Genomic DNA, 26,202 nt, shown 5'->3' with positions numbered 1-26,202 from the left:
TGGCGAACAGTTATGTGCACGGGGTCGATCATCATTCGTCCTACGTCAGCGTCAGTTTTTGCCCACAGATACAGAGGTAGAGAGTCAAGTAAGGATGCGTCAGAGATGGAGAACATGTGTCGTGCGGGATGAGGTCTGAGCAAAGTCGGGTTATCGTACAGAATGACTCGAACTCCGTCCTGTGAACACCTGATAGTAGCTCGGAAATGCTTCAGTAAGTCAAGTCCCATAATGGCATCGGGGGTGTTGGAGGAAAGCAGAAACGTTGTGTCAGTGGGGTTATTGTCCAAGTCGAAGGAAACCGGCGCGGATAAGGGGTTAGTGGAGGGCGTACCATCAAAGCCTATTGATGTTATGCGTGAGCCAGACAAGGGTGCCCTTGGAATCAGTCGTTTAGATAACGCACTACGTGTCGCGCCAGTGTCTACCAGAAATGGAGATTTCGTACCTAGGACCTTAGCGGTGACATAAGGACCTTGCTGGTCAACATAGAGCTCGACTGGATCCCTCCCTTGCCCTAGGCAGTCCTATGCAAAGTCGCGGGCATCGTCACAGTCAGTCTGCTGGCATTGGTTCTGTCGGGGGTGGTCAAAAGTGTTCGGTCTGCCTGATCTGTCATTTCTGGCGTCATTTGTGTGCCCTCGTCCCTGTCCTTTATTTTTCGGCCCACCCGCTACGTCTTTTGCGTCCCTATTTTTGTACATTTCTAGCAGGACCGGGCACTGGGACTTCCAATGCCCATATCCTTTGCAAAACGCACACTGGTTCTCATCGAGGTCTGTTCGTGGAGCGCCGGGTGCGGGTGTGCGGTCTCTAGGGGGTGGATTTCTATGAGCGTTCGACTGGTAGTTTCCTCTATACTGTTCCCTTCCTGTCGTCACTCCTTGCAATTGAGCAATCATCACTCGTTCTTTCAAATCCTTTTTCTTTTTCTCAGTCGCCCTATCGTTCTCGTTCTTTTGCCGTTCGTAGAATTGAGCCATCTGAAGGATAGCCACGGGTTTGGAGGCAGCCCAACTACTTTCACTAGTCTACAGTTTTTGCGAGACTTCTGGTGTCAGGCCTTTTACAAAGTTCTGGACGAACAAGTGATGTCCGGTCGCAGAGGTCATGTCCTGGCCACTGTAATCGGAGAACACCGTTTCGAACCGGGAGAAATATTCTGAGGCATCTTCCTGTGGTTTCTGGCAGCAGGCCGTTACTACCGACCAGTCCACCTTCTTTTCTGGTACTATGGTTTTCAGTTTTAGTACTATTTTGTCTGGCAGGTCTAGAATCGATTTCAAGGGTTTCTGTCCGGGCTCTTGCTGTTTGTCTATGCCATCGAGTTGTGACCAGGTATGTCCGAACAGCTCAAGGTGGTCGACTTTCCGGATTTGCTTCCACACATCAGCTGGCAGACATAGCCCGAAAAACAAGTCGATGTCCGCTAGGGTCATAATCGTCGAACCCAAGGCGGTACCTAATTCTGTGTAGAAGGCAGTGGGGTTCTTTCGTAGATCGGGCAAGGACTTTCGGAAAGTCAGGATGTCTTGCCGATCCCAGGGTTGGTAGACCCAGTTGTACACTACCCTCCCTTTCGCATCTTGGTGGTTAATATCGTCATGTGTTCCCTGTCCTCGTGAGGGGACCCAATAAGGTGCCGCTTCTCTTATTGGCATCATGGTGTCAGTTCTCTCGGTTTGAGGCTCAGTTGCTGCAGGGGTCGTGGTGTCGGCCTCTAATCTCTGTTCAGTGAGGTGGCGGAAGACTTCAAGCGTGCGCGAGAAGAGGTCCGTCACATCACCCTCGCCCTGTTCTCCAATGTCGACTTTTCTATACAGTCGGTAGGCTTTCAGGACCTTTGTTACGATACCGGTCTTCATAGGCGTTAAGGGTGTGGTAACAGAAACGTGCAAAACAGTGTCGTTTTTGGTTATCAGCATATGTATTGCATATATCTGTCACGTAATCTTCGCTTTCTTTCCGTTCTACTAGCGTCTTTGCGATCTTATCAATCCCTGGTCGTTCATCCTTATTCAATCGATGGAGCCTAGCAGAGTCTTTCTTCTTAGTTTCGGGCTCATCTAATGTTGCTGCTTGCGCTGAGTACAAGGGGCTCGGCCGGCGCGGAGGCCGTGAGGACCGAGGCTCTGGCACTGCTCTCATCTGTGCTAGGGGGTTGCGTGCGTTGCACTAGAGGTTGGGAAGGGGCGTATGGAGGGGGCATGTAGATGATCGGGGGACCTAGCAGTAGATCATCGTTCGTTTGCTGCTTCGAAGGTAGCTCAGGGTAAAGCGTAGAGGGTGTTCTAACGGGACATTGGCTCGATGTCTCGGATTCTTGCTTCAGTCTAGCTCCCTCTCTTTCCTTTATCTCTTCTTTCAACTTGCTCGCAGCTAAATGAGCTGCTTTCCGCAATTCTTTCTCTAGTCTGACTTCGTTTCTTTTCTTTCGTTGTTCCGTCTCCTTGCGCCACATGCCGAAACTATCAAGCATAGTGGGCGTTGTTTTATTGTTACAAAGGGCTGTTTCCAGCACGCTTATTTTTGCGTCATCGAAGGATCCTATCAGTGGCCACTGACTTTCCTGATCCTTTTTAGAATATGTATGCCATAACTTACTATAAGCTACGGTGACTAGTCCATACTTTAAAAACATATCCTTATTAGGGGTGCCCTCCAGAGGAGCTGGATGATCCACCTTTATTAAGCGGTCCGGGCTGAACCAACTACTGGACAATGGGGAGAAGATAGGCATGACGGGTTACAATGGGGACAAAAGTCTGCACTACCTATCCTTTCACTGCTTACAAAGACTAGACTGAATATCTCTATTCCACGTTATTTGTTAGCAGAGAATACCTCCAAAGAACCAAATGTCGAACAATTAATGTCCGTTCAATCAAACAATCAGTGGCGAGAAAGAAATAGGCACGACGGGTTACAACGGGGGCAAAGGCCTGCGTTACCTATTCTTCACTATCTGCAAAGGAGGACAGAGTACTTTTATCCTTCCCCGTTTGTAGACAGAGAATTCTCGAGAAAACAATCCTCGAACAAACAATGTTCGGGCAAACAATCAATCAGTGGGGGAGAAAGATAGGCACGACGGATTACAACGGGGGCAAAAGCCTGCGTTACCTACCCTTCACTACCTGCAAAGGAAGAGAGAATACTTTCTATTTCTCTCCGTTTGCAGACAGAGAATCTCCAAGAGAACCAACAATTCGGAGAGTAATACTAGTATTTTCCAATCAATCAATCAAATATTTCACAGTTTGTCGTGTTACACGACCTTACCCGGACCGTATGGACAGTTTCCTGTCTTCCGATTCCAGCGCCCGATCGTCCTCTATCTTCTGTCGTGGCACTCCTGATGGTTCCCAGTCAGGACCGTAGATCACTCGAGAGAGGTCTGCTCGGAACTAGTGAAGTTCGGATGATCGGCTGCCAGACGAGGGTCTATCGGGCAGGTGCACTTCCCGATCGTTGCAGTCGTTCACTCCGTCGTCAGGACCTCTCCCACTGGATCCACGTGTCGCTGATGGGCCCCACGTTTGGGACGCCAATTGAGGAAAAAGGGTCAGGCAGATCAGGTCGATTACCCCTTCTCAAGGTTTGCCCGGCGTTAGCCGCCTCTCACCCAACTCTCGGTTACCAAATAAAGAGGCAGGCGCTGGAGACTGGAAGGCAGGAAACAGAAGTTTTATTCCGACGGAGCAGAACACGTCAAATCAGACAACAGGGTATCTTCTCGAGGTGCATCTCTGAGGCCTGGCCTCTTATACACAGGTTTATGGCTTTATTACATTTATGACATCCGTGGTATTGCTTTGAAGTTCACAAAGGCATCTTTGGAATCCCCGGTTCAGGCCCGTTCTCACACATATCTACAGTAGAGGTCCCCACCCAAATCACAGCATGATGGCTATCGCGCAGCTGGACATTCCGCTGGGAACAGGAATGTGGGCGATCGGTCGGATCTAGGGGGGTGAAGGCATTGATTAATCCCCGCTCCTTTGATGTGGGGCGAGGTCCTACTGTAGGGGGCAATAAACTGCATCTGCTGAGCTAAGTGATGGCCTGGGGTCAGGCCGGACAATCGGGCAGGGAGGAAGAGGTTATCAAAAGGGCCTGTTCTATGAATGAGATGAAAGAGTGAGGGGGTTCAGCACGGGATGTGGCTCGGAGGCAGGGTCGCGCTGGAGGTTCGTTTATGACCCAAGCAGGAGAGACCGGGGGTTGTTGGGGATGCTTGCGAGGCTGGGGAGTGAGGGAGAGATAGAGACGCTGGCTATCGGGAGTGGGCAGAGAGGCCATGGCAATCAAAATGGTTGCTGCTTACGCGCACGTATGGATCTGAAAAGGACAAGATGGCGCCGATAATGTTTACGTCACAATCCAGATTTTAACATACTCATCGAGAGAAAAGGTGGGAGAAATGTATGTGCATATGCCACAGAATAAAAATGAATTTACAGCATTTCTGAACATAATCCCACAATTGAGAGACAGAATTATGCTGTCGTACCCACAAGTTGATAGATTTGTTGACATATTAAAGGAGTTTTGCATTAATTTGGAAATTTTCTTTTACATTGCCATGCAGACTAAATTGTGGTTTGAATCTAAAGTTGTTGTGAAAAAGCCAGGTGAAGAAAAAATGAAAAGGGTTTGTATGAATGCACCATCATTTCCTGTTGTTATGGAGAAAAACATAGCAGTGATTACATTCCTGAAGGGCAGAGTGCCAGCAAAGGATGTTGATTGGGTACAAATTAAAAGAACACAGGATGGAAGTAAAGGTGTTTTGGTTTGTGCAAATTCAGGTATGGATGTTGTACTGTTGGAAAATGTGTCCCTTTGCCATCTTTTTAACAGATTTGAGCATTGGAAGAAGAAATATAAATTTAAACATGGTGCACAAAGACATGGAGAAAGGCAGATGCAAAATATGCCAGCTAAGCAAATGCAAATGTCAGTTCAGAAACAGGTACCAATGGCAGGAATTTTTCAAGCACAGATGGTTTCACAAAATATGGAAAATGATCATTTAAATAGGGAGTCCAGAGCAAATGTGAATTATTTCTAGAGACAAAATCAGAACCCAGTCCAACAGGTTGCTGTGTTTAAAAATGAGATTTTTAACCCTCACAATTCTGAATTTAACAAGTCCATTGTGGAGGCAGTGGAAAGTCCAGATTTAATTTCAGGAGTTTTAAACAAAGAAATGACAAACCCAGTTTTAGAAGAATTTGCATCAAAAATAGGCCCATTTGAGGAAAATTGCCAAGTTGTTGTGTGTGACTCAGGCCTAGCGGAAAAACAATTGTTTTGCAAATTAAACAGCAGAGATTACTGTACATCAGATAATGTTCATTTTCAGATTCCTGATGATGATGTACATTTTAAAATGGCCCAACAAGAGACAGCTGTAGCATTGTTTTCAGAAAAGACAGTTGAAAAATGACCTTCTGCTTTGGAAAAAATAATAAACACAGAAATAAGAGAGTTCACAGAGAAGGATGCCAGATTAATAAAATGTGCAGGACACGTCTTATTAAAGTTAGAACCAAATGACATGTATTCAGAAACATCATCAATTGCAGGAATGTTACCAATAAAAGGATTTTTGATGGAATTGATTGGAGGTTTATGCAACTTTCTGATCACAGGTTCACAGAAAATAAATGAAATGAACATAATAGTGCAGGAGATTAAAAGCATATTTTTTCCATGTTTTCCTGTGGTACCTAATCCAGCCAATATATTTTTTCACCTTCCATATTATGAAGAATGGCTTACTTTTATTGATTTTTGCCAAGTTCATGTCACAGTGCCATTGCATGAGAATAGTAAGGAGTACGGTCAAAAAGAAGATGAATACCTGGGACACATATTTGGAAAGGGAGGTAGAAAGGTGTCACCAGAGAGAGTGGAAATAATTCCTAAGAAAAATCCACCTCAAATTCAGAAAGAAGTCTGTATTTTTTTGGGAATGGTTAGCTGCTGTAGAGAGTGGTTACTAAACGTTTCCCTAGTGGCTAAGCCTTTATTGAGGCTGACACATAAGGATGTGTCTTATCCGTTTCCATTGGACAACAATTGCACAAAAGCATTCCTAGCGTTGAAAGAGAAAGAATGTCGCGCCCCAGCACTAGGAATGAAAGTTTATTTGAAAGAAAATACACCAATTTGCAGTGAGAGGGAGGGCTGCACTCTCTCATTGCCTATTTAAAAAGATGAATGTTTTCAAAGGTCTCGGATGTATTGCCCAATGACCTTTGACCCTAACTTCACAGAAATGTCAGAAAATGAATTGATTTGTGATGAAACTGAATATGAGTGTCTAAATATCATGCAAATATGCATAAAGCCAAATTCAGAATTTAAGGATGAACGTCTGAGTCAGCCCAACAATGTCCATTTTGTAGATGGCCCATGTTTGAAAGGTGACACATTAAAAGAAGCACATGCTGAGCTCCTTATACATTATGTTGTCAAAGCTTCATGGCTCCCAGTAGTTACCTCAGTCCAAAATTCGAAATTGATTGCCCTTACCATAACATGCGTATATCTGCACAATTGGGAGTCACTGTTGTCATGGGAGAGAGAAATGCTAATTCAGTTGCACAAATTTGTGTTCTGCTAGCATATACATTCAATGGAATCATCACAGTTAAATTAAAAGAGGCTCAAGGAAATGTTTTTGAAGCAGCACAACAGGGTTGTATCAGAACTGTTTTGGAGAAAAGTGACAACTGCATAGTGGCAAAAGTGTTATTGCAAAGACTGATGCCCAGGCATAGATTGCCAGTTTCTCTGAAATCAGATCATAATGAAGTCTTAAAGATAATGAGTGCAGAACAACAGGTTGGACAAGAAATGGATTGTAGCTATCTGCCTGAAGTGTCAAGCATATTAAAGCAATACAATGGCAGCACAGAGTTACCTTTTGCAAAAGACTGTGTATCAGCATCTCCAAAGTGGCTTGAAAATGCATATGCAAATGCACTTGTGGAAAACAATGATGAGAACACTAGCAATTGCTGTGTAGGTCTGGTTGATGTGCAATGTGCAGTTTCTCACCAGATTGCAGCTGCTACACAAGATCTGAATAATGGATGGTGCAACGGCTTTGATCTGAGAGATGCTGTGGTGAAACATCTGAATCTGATCAAAGTGAAAATAAGAGTGAAAGGCCTAGGTTGAAAAAGTGCAAAGGATTGATGGTGCTCTGTCAGAGTTTCTCAGCACCTGAGTAGTCTAATTTGCATGGCAAAGGTAGAGAATGCCACGCTGTATGAGCCATACTGATGGCAAGGTGATGACAAAGAGCAAAGAAATTCTGAAACAGTCCTGTTGATTTTTCCTTTTTATTATTTTAGTTACTTATTTTAAAGAAGACTAACAGCTCCAAGAAGCTACTTACAGAACTCTGCACTAAAACATTTGAGCTTGGCTATATATAATCTGATTACAGATAAGACTTGTGTTTGCCTTAGAAATAGAAGTACAATTGTTATATGCTCAGCTTTTGCAATAAAAAAAATCACTTTTGAAATTAAATATATGTGATGAATTATAAATCATTTGAATATGATTTGATATCATCAGAAGGGTGGATTGATGGAGCAGATTCCATCTGGAGTCAAGCATTGTTTATTTTTGTGTTTCAGACAGAATGCATTTAAATTGACACGCACATTTGTATGCAATTTAAAAACATGGCACATGAAAAATATGAAGGTGAGACCTAAGTCAGTCTGAAATTATTGTGCTGAATCAACATGTGTTTTTGCAGTGTAGAGAAAAGTGGCCTTTTTAGCTTTGAAGATTAATAGAATGTGTTTCTCTCTTCCCAGCTCATCCTTGTAATCTAAATTCACTATTCCTGTCTTAAAAGACTTTGGATTGTTGCATATTTTGATCAATATTTCAGTTAATAACACCTCTTTTTATAATGTGTGTGAATTAACAAATGCACCAAACACTACACATGGGGCTAAATGCTTTTTGCATGAAAAGCTATCTAAAACATTAAAGCATGTATCTGTGTGCTCTGTATTAACTGTGTGCGCTGTACTAACTGTGTGCTCTTTTAAAATTTACACTAAAGCATGATAATGCTATGTTGCACATTGCACATTTATTTTGCATGTTGTCATAACCAATCATAAAAGATGCATTAAACTAATAGCTTGGCTAGGTAAACATTTATAAGGGGTATTAGTATGAGGGAGGGAAACATAATGGGCTGATTTACATGAAATTAATATTCTCTTTGTGTTTGTTTTTTCGGCCTAAGAAAAAATGGCTGCCTGTGAATCCAGCAAGGCTATGAGAAGAGTGCATGCGCAAAACTGTGACAGCTCTGCTCAAACCACGAAGGAGTCAAGGCCATTTTGAACTGTACATTCTTGTGATTTTGCCAATGTACCAGTGTTAGTTAAAGTATCCGTTCTGCTGTGCTGTGACAGGAAGGAAGGAAAAGATAGAAACATTTTTCCTAGCAAATGTTGCAAACTTATCAAATGTATTTACTCATGTATGCTTCTTTTGTTAAACTGGTATAGTCAGGATTTTAGAATGAGTCAAGATAGTGAGACCTCATGCCATCATAGCTGACCAATCACGTACAAGTTTTCCTGAAGATGCAACATTTTTGTGTAGTCTGCCAAGAATTAGAGTATAAATAATGACCTATCTGGAGGCGTGGTTGGCTACTAGGCTCATTAGGCTTCAGGAGGGCGTGTGAACTCTTGAGAGAAGGAACAGATTAGACCAGACATTCTATGGGTTAGGTACAAGATTGTCACAGGTGCAGCCTTGGGCTTCCGAGGAGAGTCAGGTGGGGGTTCCCTGGTGATTTTTTCCAAAGTCCTGACTCATCATATTTTGGCACTGCAGGCCACATTCCTTTGAGGTCAGGTGAAGATGGGGCTGCTTGCTCTTTAGACACAGACAGATGCAGAAGAGCAGCAACAGATAGAAAGGCTTTTTTTTAGATTTAGATGCTAAACTTTAGGTTTATGCTTTGACTAATTAATTAGGTCTGAAAAGATTTATTTGACTTATGCATTTATTTCTCTAAATGGGAGACTTTTGCAAACTATTCAATTATTGATTAGCCTTGCAAGACTATTTTTTCTTAGAAACTCTTTAAGAGTTTTGACTGACATTTTGTGACACATTTTCTTTCCTACATGTAATGCTTATATGCAGACTGTAATGTGCTCTGTATTAATGCTATTTTTTCTGTTTTCCAAATTCTGTAACCTGTTTGATATTTTACTAATGAATAAAGGGTCAAAGAAAAAACTTAACTTTTTATTAGAAAATAAAACCCTTTAAAATACTCAACAACTCTCTTTATTGGCTTAAATAATAATTGCATTTTGACTGTTCATATTTATTTAAAGTCTCCTGAAGGTAATACATGGTGTCAAGGGCCCAACACCTTTTTCAGCGCTAAATAGAGGTAGCATGAGGGTTTTCCAATGAAAAATTACCAGAAGAAATGTACCGCTCCATCACATGCACACCAAGAGTAGTGCACATGTTGTCAATCTGAAAACAGTTCGAAAAGGTCAATCATGCTCATTCAATGTGAAACTTTGAACCCTAGAAAATGTCATGCTAAAGTGTTCCTTTCATTAGAAAAGGAGCAAGCATGCACAAATGTGTATTATATTTATTCTGCAGGGGATAACAGACATTTGAAAATGCGGGCATGTGACACACCGTATGTCAGGTCCGGATGAGCAACCTGATGAAATCCAACCTGTTCCAAACCACATCAAGGCCACTGTGTATTGAAAAAGAAAGAATAGGAGGCAATTTAGGGCAGACTCCAGGATACAGATTAGCAAATGAAAACAATGTTATAGCCCATCCAGTTCCGAACCCAAGCAACAATGTCTTAAGCCAAAAGATAGAGAAAGTTGAAAAACTGAACAATAAATTGATTCGGACAAAATAATATGGGCATCTCATCGCTGAAAAATGTGTCAACCGTCAACTCTCGAACTTCCTTGAAATCAATGATCTCCTTAGGCCCTCACAAACTGGCTTCAGACCCGGCCAGAGTACGGAGACCGCGATGTTGGCGGTTGTCGAAGAGGCGAGAAAGATCATTGACGCAGGAGGATCAGTGGCAGTGATCCTCCTGGATCTAAGCGCAGCCTTCGACACCGTCAACCACTCGATATTGATTCAGAGGCTCAGGGACCTCGGTATAGCTGAGACAGCCTTGTCATGGCTGGAATCCTTTCTGGATAACAGGTCATTTCAGGTAGCGGATGGTAATTTTATCTCCAGGCCTACTGCCATACACTGTGGGGTCCCTCAGGGCTCTTCTCTGAGCCCGACTCTTTTTAACGTTTATATGTCCCCCCTTGAGAAAATTGTCACCCCATTTGGAATCAAGCTTTTAACATACGCTGATGACACACAGCTGGTGGTCTCTCTCAGTCAACAAAACTCCCCCACTAATCTTTACACCTGTCTCAGCAACATCACCGAATGGATGAACATGTCCCATCTCAAGCTCAATAGTGGAAAGACGGAGATCATGGTCTTGGGCAACCAATTACACTTCCGCCCTGAAACCCTGTGGCCACCTTGCATGGGCACACCACCTAACCCTAAATATGAGATCAAGAGTTTAGGAATCTGGCTGGATGAAGATCTTAACTTCTCCACCCAAGCAAGGAAAACAGCCGCTGTTTGTTATGGCCTCCTACGGACGGCTAGAAAAATCCTTCCCTTACTTCCGGCCCAATCTCAAAAACTATTGATCCAGGGTCTGGTAATGTCCCGTATGGACTACGGCAATGCCTTATATTTAGGGGCTCCTAAAAAGGTATTGACAAAACTCCAAACGGTGCAAAATACTGCTGCTCGGCTTCTTACAGGAACACACCGCCGCTGCTCAGCCTAGCCAGCCCTCAAGGCCCTGCACTGGCTGCCCATTCAGGAAAGAGTGCACTTTAAAGCTCTTTGCACTACCCATAAAATCTTAAAGGGAAAGGCCCCACCCATTCTAAAAGACCGTGTCACCCCCTACAGGACCAACCAAATTCTCCGCTCTTCACACGACAATCTGGCATCCGTACCCAGGATCAAAAAAGCCCGCTCTGGAGGCCGACTATTCGCATATAACGCCTCTAAGTTATGGAACTCACTACTCTCTGACATTCGGGCCCAGCCCAATCTTCTTCCATTCCGTAAGGCACTCAAGACCTGGCTGTTCCCATAAACACTTCTTCCTCAATATCTTCTGTCATACATATCACTAGCGCTGGGACGCTCACGGGCAGCCATGCGCTTTAAAAATCTGTAAAATAAATAATAAAAAAATCTCATGACACAATACCTACAATCCAACACTATCCCAGTAGACCTACAGATCCGAAAGGAATCAGCTATATTCACAGATAATCCAGAATACCTAGAACATTTTTGTTTTGTAGGTAACAATTGTTCACTGGATAATTTTTTGGCATCTGCAATGTTTTAGAACATATGATAAGACTGGAGAAGGAAATAGCAGACTTAGTGAAAAAGATTCTTGACAATCAGCCCTAACTAATGTAATGGAGGCTTTAACAGCCCTAGAAAAAATGTTTCAGATGTTGGAATTGTGACAAAACAGAGGAAACTAGGCAAGCTTGAAAAAGACAAATATTTACGTCTAGAGTCTGATATACCCATATCAGGTCTCATTAGAATCTGATAGAGGAACACAGTTCAATAATGAGATCATTCAGATGATTTATGCAGCATTACAAATTGAACAGATATTGCATTGTGCTTATCGACCTGAGGTGTCAGGTATAGTTGAACAAGTCAATGGCACAATAAAATCGAGACTAGCTAAGGTCTGTACATCCACAACACTGACATGGCCTGATGCATTTCCGTTGGTGTGGATGATTTTAAGAATTGTCCTAGCCAGAAGAACTGGACTGTCCCCACACAAGATTGGGATGGGAAGGGCTATGAGACAGCCAACCGTCCAAGCAAATCAACTTGTGAACAAAACATGATTTAGTGCTCAATAATTGCAAAGGATGTAGTGCGTTCTCTGTCTCACCAGGTTGGAGAAGTTGCAACTACAGTTCAAGCAAGTACAAGCAAATGGCTAGAGCCCCGGAGTGTCGGTGCTCGTCAAGAAGCAGGTGAGGAAGTCCTCTGTGGAACCTCTTTGACGTGGGTCATATCAAGTGATCCTAGTGACAACACCAGCAGTTAAATGTGGTGGCTTGCCTAACTGGATCCACACTAGCCACACTCATCGACTCCCATGTCCACTTGAAAGCACAGAGTCAGTTGAAGGTGAACAAAGGGAAAGAAGAGAACCTGAAAAGACTGGGAATCAAGTAAAGTGAGCACAAGCTACTGGGTCTCACAACACTGTCATTGCAGATGCTGAAAAAGAGTTGATCCCTGAAAGAGACAGAGGGAATCAACTACATGAAGTCTTGAATCCAATCAAATAGACATTGTTTCTGGAAAAAGGTGACAAAGGAAGCGAAATAAACTTTGAATGAAAAGATTACAGCAACTGTAATTGAAATCTCTAGCGAATCTAAACAAAGTGATACGGAGGAAGGGGAAAATACAGTACGCAGAAGAAAAGAGCAAAAATCCCAAATAATACACAGCACCTGAATGGACATAAATGGCTGCTGCAAAAAACGATTGGGAAGAAGAATTCATCTGATTTTGTTCCAAAGAAAACTCATCATATGATCCGCCCTAAATTAACTGTGCATAAGAAAAAGGGTGCAGAAAAAGAGAGAAGGGATTTGAAAATAAGGCTATGACCTGAAGCTCAGAAAGTGTGTGGTACACAGATCATGCTAAACAAATTATACTATTTTGTAAAAAAAATTTATTTATTTTTTGGGAATCTAAGTTGGATAAAACTGAGGCTGGTAATCAAAACCAAGGTTTATTTAGGTGAAGGTGTTTGAACGCTTGCTTTATATGTGTTCTTATAATATTGTTTGTCTGGGTTATACTAATTTTAGTAGTGTCTTATTTTATGTATTCTACGAGTGTTTATTCTACTGATAATTATGTAAATATATTAACTGAGGAGAAGAACGTTCTTAAAGAGGATCCAGAGACTAATATTAACAAACTAACAGGGAATGGCTTACATCAGGATCATTCTAATAATAACTTTTCGTTTAATGTTTTTACAAAACTACTCTACGAGTATGTGAATAATATGGATACAAAAGACTGTTATATATGAATGCAATTACCCTTGTCTGTGTCAGAAGGGGTGACTTATCATCACCTTCCATTAACCTATGGAATTTTGTGTAGTGTACTAAAAAGTTTAAACAACAGAAGAGTGACAACGTAACTAAAGTGGAAGAAAAAGAGAAAGTTAAGTAGTAGTATAGTTTCTACCACCAGAACTAGGTTGGAAACCCATAGGGAGATAAGATAAACATACTTAGTGTCAAGAGAAGAACCCTCAGGCACCAACTAAAAGTCGGTAGCCAGTTATCTTCATTGGGTCCTTGTAGGAAAAAAAGGTAACGAAAAAGGATGTGGTGAAAAAGTGAATTAAAAGGAGTGCGGACTACTCCCCAAACTGAAACTCTCTTTTAATAAGAGGGTAGTTCTAACTCCATTAAAAACAGTGAAAATTAGCGGACATTTAAATGGTTATGTTAGTTTGAACCATCACGTCCTTCAAGTTAGTAAAAAGAAATAAAGAAGAAAAAGGTCAACATGTTTCTGCTAGCGAGCCAATAGTCGGCTCAGCATTCATCAGGACCGGAAAGAAATCTTACACCACATGTTTGGCACACACTAAGGCACCTAAACTCAATGGTGTAGAACAAGAGGAACTATACAACCTTAACTTTAAGTGTTGCACAGATGTTGTCTCCTTCGGTCTCTACAAATTGTAAGAGACTGGGAAATCTGTAATGTAAACAGAACAGCAAGAAAACAGAAAATCTTTTTTTAAAACAGTAATCCAATTATGGCGATTATACACAATATTTTAGTCATTTGTAACCATCCTCAAAACAGGTATTTTGCCTGTAAATAGAACTCTGCAAATGAACTTAGCAGGGTTCATGACATTGTATTAGGCCAAATAGGACTCTGCCTCGTGAGAACCACGTATCGTGTTATGAGCGGGTCATGAAGCATGCCTTGTGATTAAAAATATATGTTTCAGAAAAGTGCTAGTTTAGAACGAAATTATAATAAAAACACCATGAAATGGAAGAATCGGTGATTGAATTGTGAAACAAACACTCACAATTAGTTGTTAATGGCTGCGCCTCATAGGCTGGTGGCAGGGGGATTCCTTCACGTCCAGAGTATCTAAGGGGGAAGAGCGCAATCACCAATGTTTTACTAAACTGTCAACCTTTAACGTATCGTTAGTTAGGTTTAGGATGCCATTATTTTGGAAAGCCCAACTGACAGTAAATCTATTGTTTGAAGTTGACTTACTTACCTGTTTTGTCAATCACAAGTTGTGAAATTGTCTGCTAGTTGTTTTTTCTTTAGCTGTAAGAATACGAATGACTGCCGGGAGATTTTTAAGGGGTGAAAGAGGATGGTTACAAATGACTAAAATATTGTGTATAATCGCCATAATTGGATTACTGTTTTAAAAAAAGATTTTCTGTTTTGTTGCTGTTCTGTTTACATTACAGATTTCCCAGTCACTTACAATTTGTAGAGACCGAAGGAGACAACATCTGTGCAACACTTAAAGTTAAGGTTGTATAGTTCCTCTTGTTCTACACCACTGAGTTTAGCTGCCTTAGTGTGTGCCAAACATGTGGTGTAAGATTTCTTTCCGGTCCTGATGAATGCTGAGCCGACTATTGGCTCGCTAGCAGAAACATGTTGACCTTTTTCTTCTTTATTTCTTTTTACTAACTTGAAGGACGTGACGGTTCAAACTAACATAACCATTTATATGTCCGCTATTTTTCACTGTTTTTAATGGAGTTAGAACTACCCTCTTATTAAAAGAGAGTTTCAGTTTGGGGAGTAGTCCACACTCCTTTTAATTCACTTTTTCACCACATCCTTTTTCGTTACCTTTTTTTCCTACAAGGACCTAATGAAGATAACTGGCTACCGACTTTTAGTTGGTGCCTGAGGGTTCTTCTCTTGACACTAAGTATGTTTATCTTATCTCCCTATGGGTTTCCAACCTAGTTCTGGTGGTAGAAACTATACTACTACTTAACTTTCTCTTTTTCTTCCACTTTAGTTACGTTGTCACTCTTCTGTTGTTTAAAACTTATTACCAAGGAGTACAAGAGTGGCTTGCTGACCCTTTCTCTCTTGTTGATTGCGTTACTAAAAAGTTTATTCAATGGCACAGAGCAATTCCAATATTTGTACTAGAATAATGATTAATTGTTTTCATAAGTTCCTATTAAGAAGACTATGAATATAGTGAAGTGCAAGGAATGCAGAATACATGGGAGAATGTTTCCATACTACTAAATCAATAGATACTGTATACTCAAATCAAAATATTGTGACTTGTAGTTTACACAGTGTAGAAATAGAATTTATAAATACTGTAGAAGATAGGCGACAAGAGTTTAAAAGAAAGGCTGCAGAACAAAAGACTAATATACCTCCATGGGCACATAGGGAGGGTGATTATAAGAAAGGTGAGACATATGCTGCAATGACTCAAGACTGACATCACAAATTATTCCATTTGTTATAGTGAATATGAACATACCTTTCTAATTACAGGGGGTTGGAGATTAAGAGGTGATAGTGATCCAATTTATGCTAGAGTTTATTATGTGTGTGGTAAAAATGCTTATTATAGATTGCCACAACATTGGTATGGATGTTGTTACGTGGGCATAGTATTTCCTAAAATTTGCCATGTGGGTGACAATCATGAAACTAATGAAAAAAAACTAACACGGAGTAAAAAAGGAATTAGTGCTGCAGAAATAATGGGAGATATTTTTGGTGCATTAATACATTCAGTGAGAGTAATCTTGAACTCACGTAAGATTAGAAAATCATCTACAGTGGCTGATTGTTTATCAACAGACACTGCTTGTGGATTCTTGATGATTGACACTGAAATGTTTGTGATGAGAGCTATGGTCTTGCAAAATAGACTTGCTCATGATGTCTTTTTGGAAAAAGAGGGCAGAGTTTGTAGTATGCTGAAAATTAAACAATGTTGCACTTATATCCCTGACAAAAGCAAAGACTTGGAGGGATATATCAGTAACACTACACATTTGTGTAATGATTTAAAATAATTGAAAGCTGATGGTGCACCGGATTACTTGGCAAGGGGTTTTCCTCAGTAGGTATTTGTTTTTTAACCCTTACTAACAGCTTGTTAGGAAGAGTAGCGACACCAATAATTGCTATTGCTGCTGGCATACTAATGGTAATGTTGATATAAATGCTGTAAGTGCAAACCATTCTACCATTCATAAACTTTATTCGACAGTTAAGTCATAAAAGCACGAGCATTAAAAACGTTCATAAAAATTTGAAGCAATCTAAAAACATTCATTTTAAAACTGTTTGAATAAATATTTAAGATACAAATAAATTCATTTGACAATTATCGGATACATTATAAGAATTTTTTTTTAATTATTTTCAAGTTAAAAACATTCAGTAACTCATTATACAGGATAGGGTGTAGCTCAAAACTAGAGATCTGACGCTACCGGGGAAGATTTAGAACACCCTAACAAATAAATGGGACTACTTTCACACGTGGCCATCATGGTGCTAGAGATAACATGAAAGTCAACCACTGGCTACCTGAAGCAACATTTTCGCTTGAATTGACGAAGCCTAACTTAAGTACTTTGCCACAGCTATAGCTATAGGAGGGGTAGAGTCTGAACATAAGATTCGCAAGGCCACGGCATATCTTCCGATGCCCATTTTCTTGCAGATAGGCTTAATCCACATGCAACGTGGAACAGCATATAGTGGACAGAAGAACAATATGTGGCTTACTGTTTCCTGCTGATCCAAGCACCTGCAACATCTGTCATTAATAGCCCGCCCATTTACAAGTGAATATCCTTGTTGGGAGGGTACCCACCCTGAATTGAAAATACAATTTGCGATCATATGGCTTTTCAATCAAATCCAAGTACTTCTCAAGCACGGACCAGGACTTAAATTCAAGAAAACGTCTAGTGAGTTGGGTAGAGAGTCCTTTAAAACACGCTGATGAGAAAACCAGTTCCCAATATCTTCCTTTCAAGACTTTTTTAGACATAATTCAGACATACCCAGTCTTACTAACAAAGATCTAATCTACTTCAACCATTTGATTTTATGGAAGGAGTAAATTGTTATTATATCCATAAGGCCCTTGGCATAATATGAAAGTTCCTCTGTGCAGCATACCCTACGCCAGAATAGTAAAGGGCGAAGCTTGGCTAGATCTTCCACTGGTTTCTTGCCTAGATCTAGTAAGAGTGGTCTCAGAGGAGTACTTTGTGGGGGGCTAGTAACTTTGCGTAAAAACGCATTCTCCACCAAGGTCAGGCACTTTAGGTTTTCGAACCCCCACAATTCGGCACCATATAGGGCTGAACTCAGTACCTTCATGCCATAAATGTCTAGCACTGGACTAATCGGTTTGGTTAGGGAGGTTTTGAATTTAGTTAGAAGAATACCTGTTTGCTGTTGGTGCTTCAAAACAGCCAGATCAAGTTGGCTATTCCAGCGCATGTCCTTCTGCAGGGTGACACCCAGATATGTAAAAGCATCAACCTGCTCCAGGGGGGATTTATTCATATACACGCTACCTCTAAAGGATTTATGTTCATTGAAAGACCTAAATTTGGTCTTGGCAGTATTTATTTCTAGACAGCGCAGAAGGCAAAATTCTTCGAACCGTTGCAGGGCCCTCTGGAGGTCACTCGGTGTTTTTGAGATGATCAAGGTATCATCCGCATACATGAGGATTGGGATATGAGTACCTGCCAACACCGAAGCATCCGTGGGGGCCAGGGAAAGGTAGTCTGCCACCCCGTTGACTAAGAGCGAGAACAGGGTAGGCGCCATAACACATCCCTGCCGCATTCCTCTGCCAACGGGGAAGGTTTCCGTCACCTCACCCTGTGCCCCCCACCAGACCCGGGCAAAGTTATCCTCATGCAGTCGAACGATGAGAGTCAGCAACTCCGGGGCCATCCCCAACTCTCCCAAGACTTGCCATAATTTACTGCACGGTACTAAATCAAAAGCTGCCCTCAGATCAATGAACACAGCGTACAGAGCACCTTTTCCCAAAACCACCGTCCTCCAATAAAGGGTGATAAAGCGAAAAACCTGATCAATCGTACTTGTTAGGGGGCGGAAACCAGCCTGCAGAGAACTCAAAATATTGTTTTCATCCATCCAGGTCTGCACCTTACACAAAACTAATCTACCCATGATCTTCTGCAGCAAGTCGATTAGACTAATTGGCCTATAGTTGGCTGCAACAGACTTGTCTCCTTTTTTGAACACCGGGATAATTTCCGCCCCCTTCCATGACGTGGGGGGTACATCAGCTCCATGGGCGATTGCATTTGCTATATAAACAATATATAAACGCCAGGATTGTTTGTCATTTAAAAATACATTGGCAGGTATACAATCTATACCCGGTGCTCTTCCCTCAATTACTGCATCTAATACCTTATCAACATCTTCTGGGGTAAAAGCCACCCCATCATAATAGGTGTATAAAAATATTCCATAGGTCTCTTCTCCACTACTACTAGCATACTGTGGCTTGAAATAATCAACCCACTGATGGTGAGCTACATTATTATGAGGGCGATCCGGGCAACCTCCCCTGTCCCATTTGAATGTATCCCAAAACAAATTTGGGTTCTTAGCCGCACATGCGTCTTTAATTTCCTTCCACTTGCACTCATCCCAACTCTTTTTAGCCTCCAAATGGGTTTTCCTATAACAACCCCGTGCCGCACTAACATTACTTGCGTCCTTCGTTCTTAAAGCGATGCCTAGCCTGGCCCGTGCTTGTCGACAAGCCTCATTGTATCAACCAACAGGATTCTTACTCATTTTACTTCTGCCTGAGCCTGACTTACAAAAATAAGATTTTAGACGATCAAAAAGTTTGATGTGGGCATCAATCATAAAGGAGTAAAAATTCTCACTAGTGGGATTAGACCCCAGTGTGTCTAATAGATTATTTACATCGTTTTTTATAGCAACCAAAGTTTCGGGTTGATCAATGACTTTACTCCATTTAAGATGGCGCATGTCATTGGCCAGAATAAGGTCTGGCACAATTACATCGTGTGGGACTAGTACAGCCTCATCTATAAACAAATTAAAAGTAGAGGTAAGTGGGTTGTGGTCACCTTCTATACGACCCATTACTGCCATGTCCATAAGATAATGCCACAATTTTAAGTGAACAAGCGAATAGTCTATACGAATAGACCTGTGGCCATTATCGTATGTTCCCTGCCTATCAGATGATGTTTGGCCATTGGCAGCCCTCAAATAATTCCCCATACACAGCCCCTTTAGTTGAATGGCCACCTCAGTCCATTTTTTATGGCTGCCAAATCAAGACAGGGGATACCCCACCTGGAGTCTTCCTCCTCAATAAGGCTCTGATCATCATGCCCTAACGGCTCAAACGTCGTATTGTAGTGTAGTTCCTATATTCCCAATAGGCTCTGCGCATTGGAATAATATAAACAGTAGTTTAGACGTAGGACTGAGGTCGACTAGGTCTCTACTGACTATATTAGACTTTAGGTTTGCCAGCTAGCTCAGAGGTCACTAGAAACTTTCTCGAATAAACGAGGAGGAGTTTAACCTCCCTGGATAGACAAGAAGGGATTAGCTTCTGACAACCATAAAACATGACAACTTTGCTCCCTCAGAATAAGAGTGTATCTCTAGAGTCGTGTAAAAACAATAGACAGTTATTTCGGATCACTGAAAGAATATCGACTACCAAAATATCGACTACCCAAAATATCGAGGAAAAAATATCTACAGCAAAAATATCGAGTTTGTATGTACAAACAGGTAAGTACAAAAATATCGAGTACAAAATATCGTTTACAAAAATATAGTTGTAAAAAATATCGTATTTACTAAAAACAGTGTTAAATTAAATTAATATTAATAATTAATTACTAAAATATACTTAAAATTACTTAAATTAACTTATAATAATTAAATAATTAATGAAAGTTAAATAAATATTTTTTTATTTCATATTTATTAAACATATATATATATAGTAATAAAATATAATAAAATAATACCCAAAAACTGAAAACTGACCCTGAACCCTAAAAATACCCCTTTACCCAAAAACTGAAAACTGACCCTGAACCCTAAAACTACCCCTTTACCCAAAAACTGAAAACTGACCCTGAACCCTAAAACTACCCCTTTACCCAAAAACTGAAAACTGACCCTGAACCCTAAAAATACCCCTTTACCCAAAAACCCAAAACTGACCCTGAACCCTAAAAATACCCCTTTACCCAAACCCAAAACTGACCCTGAACCCTAAAAATACCCCTTTACCCAAAAACCCAAAACTGACCCTGAACCCTAAAAATAAAAACGATATTACTTCACTTACCTTAAAAACGATATTACTTCACTTACCTTAAAAACGATATTTTGGCTGTCGATATTCTGTCCAGTCGATATTTTCTCCAAACGATATTTTGGAGTCGATATTATGTCCAAACGATATTTTGGAGTCGATATTATGTCTGTGTACCAGTTATTTCACTCAGTCACGTGTGCGTACTTAGTTTCACCAGAGTGCAGAGAAAAGAGAGACGGGCGTTTTCAATAAAAGGTGTAATTTATTGAGCAGTCTTCTTTCTCATGCAAGAGAAATGAATTGCACAATTGCAATACTCATAGTAAAGTAAAGTGCGTACAGTAAAAGGAGGATTATAAAATAATACTGTAAAAGCATTGATATGGTTTCTTAGCCATATGATACTTTAAAATAGATAAAATATATACATACATATATACATTGACTAACGTACTCAACTGGTGCTTCTAAATACGCCTACCCCGGTGTACCTGACCTAAGCCTAATACGTGGGAAGGAGTAAGTAAGTAGCAGTTTAAGTTAAGTTTGCTTTGCCAAGAATCTGACTAAAGAATTCTCTTCAAGGGTTTAGTCAGCTCCGTACCTGGGTAATAGAAAACAGGAGGTCTTGTATCTCTCTCTCAGGACTCGATATCCCAGTAACCCGCAAAGGTATCTGGAAACACCGGAGCTGGATTTCTCGGCAGGAGAAAAGACAGCGTCTCTCTCAGTGTGTCAAAGGGGAGGGGCAGCGTCCGTGGGCTCTGGCATCAGCTGGGCTCTCGGGCAAGTAGATAGCTGCTCTGCTCCAAAACCACCACCGTGTGTTTGCTTAAGGCAACGTTGGTATATTTATACCTGAAAGGTGCCGGGTTTGACGTAAGGTTGGACATAAGACGTCAATAAAGATGTCACTAAGAACTGGCCGTTCTTACAGTGTTTCACCGGAGTTCTAGGACGAAATCAAAACAAAGCAAGGGGGATTTCCCAGGTTGCTGGAGGTTCGGTTTGTTTAGAGAACTCGTTGTGCTTTCTAGGGGTCCAGGGAAGTAGCCTTGCTTAATGTGACTGCATGGGCTACGACTGAATATGGATATGATTACTATGCCGTTATAGGGATATTATTGATTATAACCGAGCAAGGGCATAAAATAGAAATATTGATATAGGTTCCTAGATAAAAACACAATAGTATTAAAATCCCCCGCTACAAGTGGCAGAGTATTACAGGGCATAGCTTCTAGCAAATCTTCTAGGGCTGTTAAAACCTCAGATTTTTTCCCCTCGGGTGGCCTCCTGCATAGATATTTAAAATATCTATGATTTTACCTGAGGGAAAACCAAGTCTCACTACAAGGATATCATAATTCAGTACAAGGCGTTGTTGTATATTACAGCTTAGAACCTGCCTAACCCAGATCACTAGCCCTCCTACCGGGCGGCCCCTGTCCTTCTTTACCACTGGGACATAAAAATTGAGAAAACCCAGCCGAAAAACAGGGTCCACCTACAATGTCTCCTGGAAGAGACAGATGTCAAATTTTTCCATGAAATCGAACCACTCAGGTGAGACTAATTTGGGACCCAAACCCGCTAAATTCCAAGATACCATAGAAATAGGCCCATTCTTGCAGGGCAAACCACCTACGTTGTCCGCCCATCCTAATAGATTAGATCGCCTATTATCTATGCTTGGCCCAGGAGGTAAGGTCAAACTTATTTCTCCCATAGGTTGATTTGATAATATCTCACCACCCGGATGGACCAAAACAGTATTCCCTGCGTGTGCTTCAATACCGTTAGGCTGGGGGACTAATGCCCCAACCTGGAGGATTGTAGTGTAGTTCCTATTATCCCAATAGGCTCTGCGCATTGGAATAATACCTTCAATAGTAAAGGCCTAGACTAGACGTTAACTAGGTCTACTACTGACGATATTAGACTTAAAGTTTTGGGTTTGCCAGCTAGCTCAGAGTTCACTAGAAACTTTCTCGAATGTTCAGGAAGGAATTAACTTCCCTGATTAGACAAGAAGGGATTTAGTTTCTGACAACCATAGAACATGACAACTTTGCTCTCCCCTAATCAAGAGTGTATCTCGAGAGTCGTGTGAACAAAAGGCAATTTATTTTACTCAGTCAGTACGTGCATTCTTAGTCTCATCAGAATGTAGAGAAAAGGAAGAGACGGGCGTGTTCAATAAAAAGGTGTTATTTATTGATCAGTCTCTTTTCTCATACAAGAGAAATGGATCGATATTATTGCAATACTTATAGTTAAGTAAAGTGCATACATTAAAAGCAGAAGTATAAAATAATACTGTAAAAACATTGATATGGTTTCTAAGCCATAAGATGTTTTAAAATGAATAAAATATATTATATACACATATACAGTTGACTAAACGTACTCAACTGGTGTTTCTAAATACGCCTACCCCGTGTACCTGACCTAAGCCTAATAAGTGGGCGGGAATAGAAAGTTACAGTTTAAGTTAAGTTTGTTTTTGCCAAGTGAATAACTAAAGAATTCTCTGCGAGGGGTTATTCAGTTCTGTACCTGGAATTAAGGATGAATGAGGGTTGGTATCTCTCTCTCTGGTCTCGATATTCCAGGCTGCCTGCGAGGGCTACCCGGAAGCGCCGGTGCTGGATTTCTCGGCAGTAGAAAGCAGCGCGTCTCGTTCTCAGCGCGTCAGGAAGGCGGGGCTGCGCCAGCGGGGTCTGCTCTGCTCTGGGCTTCGGCAAGTATGGCTGCTCCGTCTCGTCACCACCGCGTGTGTTTGCATAGGGCAATATCGGTAATATTTATACCTTTAAGGTGCCGAGATTGACGTAAGGATGGACATAGATACGTCAATAAGGATGTCATACGACTTGCTCGTTAGCACATTCTTTTGCTGAAGTTCTCGGTGAAATCAAAACAATGGCCGCAGGGTTTTGCCCAGGTTGTCATAGGTTTGATTTGTTATGAGAACTCCGTATGCCTTATCAGGGGCTGGAGGAATATCGCTTGTCTAATTAGATCGCAAGCGTTATGACCTAATTAGATAACACGTTCCTGTGCCGTAGTGTGGCTTTATCAGATAACGGTTCCTGCATTATGGGGGTTTTTCTGCCTCATGGGATGGCTGCTAGTTAACTTGTTAACCAGAATAGGGTCAGGAATAGGGGGATCGATTCAGAACCTATAGGAATACATCACACCCACTCCACGCTAACTATGGACATATTTACTAATCTATGCATAGTAAAACCTACTATAGAGTATAGTGTATACCTTACCACCCCAAAATACATAAATGCATTTTGAAATTTTTCAAATATACGGAAGAATTGCAATCATATGTATTGTATGCACTCAAGCTGTAGAATAATGCCAAAGTAATCACGCATTTGTATACATTATTGCTATTTGGTATATGAGAAGTTACACATGAAATGGCTCTTAATACAGAAAAAAAGTTCGAGACCATTCCATCACACAATAAAATATTTATGAACATATCAGCGGGCAGCTAATGTCTATAAGCTATCTAAAATTTAGAAACCTTAGTTCTCTAAGAATAGTTCTTACTTTAAGCAGAAGATAGTGTCCCGAAAAATATGCACAAATATTTTGGGGCTGCTGAAAAATTGCTGTCCGTGAACTGGAGGTAAAATTGTTCATGTGACTTTATTTTTAAAGTTGAAGGCCGAATTCAGGGAACGCCGTGTGCGAGCTTGCTCAAAAGTCTCTATTTCTGCTCTGGTGAGAACATCATATCATTTAGGCTTTCGAAAAAACTGTCAACAGCTTCCTGGGAAAGTTCCACTAACTCGGAAAAAGGTGTAACCATGCATTCGTGCGCATGATTTTCTCCATTGACATTCTGATTCGCATTGCTGACAGAAGGTCGTACCTATTCGATGCTGCTTTCATCTTGAACTTCACTACCCCTCAATCGTAGTGGTGAAGCTTCCACGAATGCCGTCATCAGGATTGGTAGCCTTTGAGGGCAGCACAAAGCGTGAACCTTGATCGGGCTCAACAATGTTTCTGCGTCCATTGGCGCATCCGATTGTAGCGTTAGACAGGTGTCTAACACGCATTCTTCTCCGCATAGCAGACACCTTAATACAGGTAAAACACATCTTTGCCACATTGGTCGAAATGATAGAAACCAAGTCATGTTCAGGTCTCTAAGCCGGGAGAGTCCCAGGATTTTTGATATCCGGTCCCGGTATCCAATGGCTAGGATTGTTTCTTCCCTTGTCGCAAGAGTTTTGTCTGTGACATGGGTTGCCATAACGAAAAATAAGGACTAAGAATAGGATTCCTGCAATTAGTCCCAAGATCAGGGGAAGTCCGCCAAAAATCGAATGGACGAAATCTGGAAAAATACCCAGTATGGCTTTGAATGGTGTTAATGCCATCGAAAATACTGTCTTAAATACCTTTGAGACCCCATTGGTATCAGAAATATTTAAGATTTCATTCAGGATTTCTGCGAAATGTATGGGGGAATTAGTTGATAACAATGAATGTATCTCTGCAGTCGTCCTTGCGACTTGTAGATCATACGTTTCTTTTGATGACGTGAGCCTTGTAGGCGTCTGAAGAAGCACTGTTTTCATTCTGCTTAAAGTATCTATTCGAATAGAAGTAATTTTCAAATTGGGCCATGCCCTTGCCTCCCTGTCTGGAAAGGAGCTGGGGAACAATGAGCGTCCACAGCATTTGACCTTCGCAGTCGTAGTTACGAGATAAGGTGTCCCGGGCATAAGACTACAACATCTGCGATCTACAATTAGAATGTAACTCCCATTATAGAGTCTTTGAAAGAATGGTTCTATCTCTGTTGCAGGTGCGCCTTGCTGGTGACATGAAAGGTTGTATGAATTCCCTTCACAGGCTCCATGCAAACTAATTCCGTTACACAGAAGCGTGCCGCTTAGCGACATCGCACAATTATTGCCACTAAGAAACACTTTCTGTCCTTTATTACCGACACATGCATGTGAATAGGGCAGGTTCCATGTTGTTTTGATGTACCCCTTTCCCAATTTCTCGTACATGCCAGCCTGTATATATTTTTGGCAGTATTGAAACCTGAAGGTTGAGATTGGAATATTTATTATCCCATGTATTATCCATTCACTGACAGGTCGTTCTGACATTGTCACTGGTAATCTTTCGAGTTTTTCAATGCTCAAGATTGTATAATCAGCACCCTTTTGTGCCATACTGATTTGTCTATCAGTAAGGTTAAAGATTTGGAATAGTGACGTTGTGTTGATTAAACGCCAAGGCACATAGCCTGAACGTAGATTTTGTAACGTCCAGCCAAGCTGTACAATAGAACGCAATTGAGACTGACCGTGTTGTAATAACAGTAAGTCTTGCGATAATATGTCGATTGCTGAAGACACAATGCTGTCCAAAGAAAAAATTCTGGAGGACAGAGTCATTAACCCATTGTCCACTACAGAAAGTGATTTTTCCAAATTAATACGGTCAATTTCCCGTATTCTCTCTGCTGTTTCAATTTGAGTAACCTTCCAGGCCTCATTGTATGCTGCATATACAGAGGCTGCTATGAATCGCTTGTGACGCTGTTTGCGTGG

Source organism: Lissotriton helveticus, chromosome 10 (assembly GCF_964261635.1).
Source record: "Lissotriton helveticus chromosome 10, aLisHel1.1, whole genome shotgun sequence".
Lineage (NCBI taxonomy): Eukaryota > Metazoa > Chordata > Amphibia > Caudata > Salamandridae > Lissotriton > Lissotriton helveticus.
Note: the sequence above shows the minus strand (reverse complement) of the source record.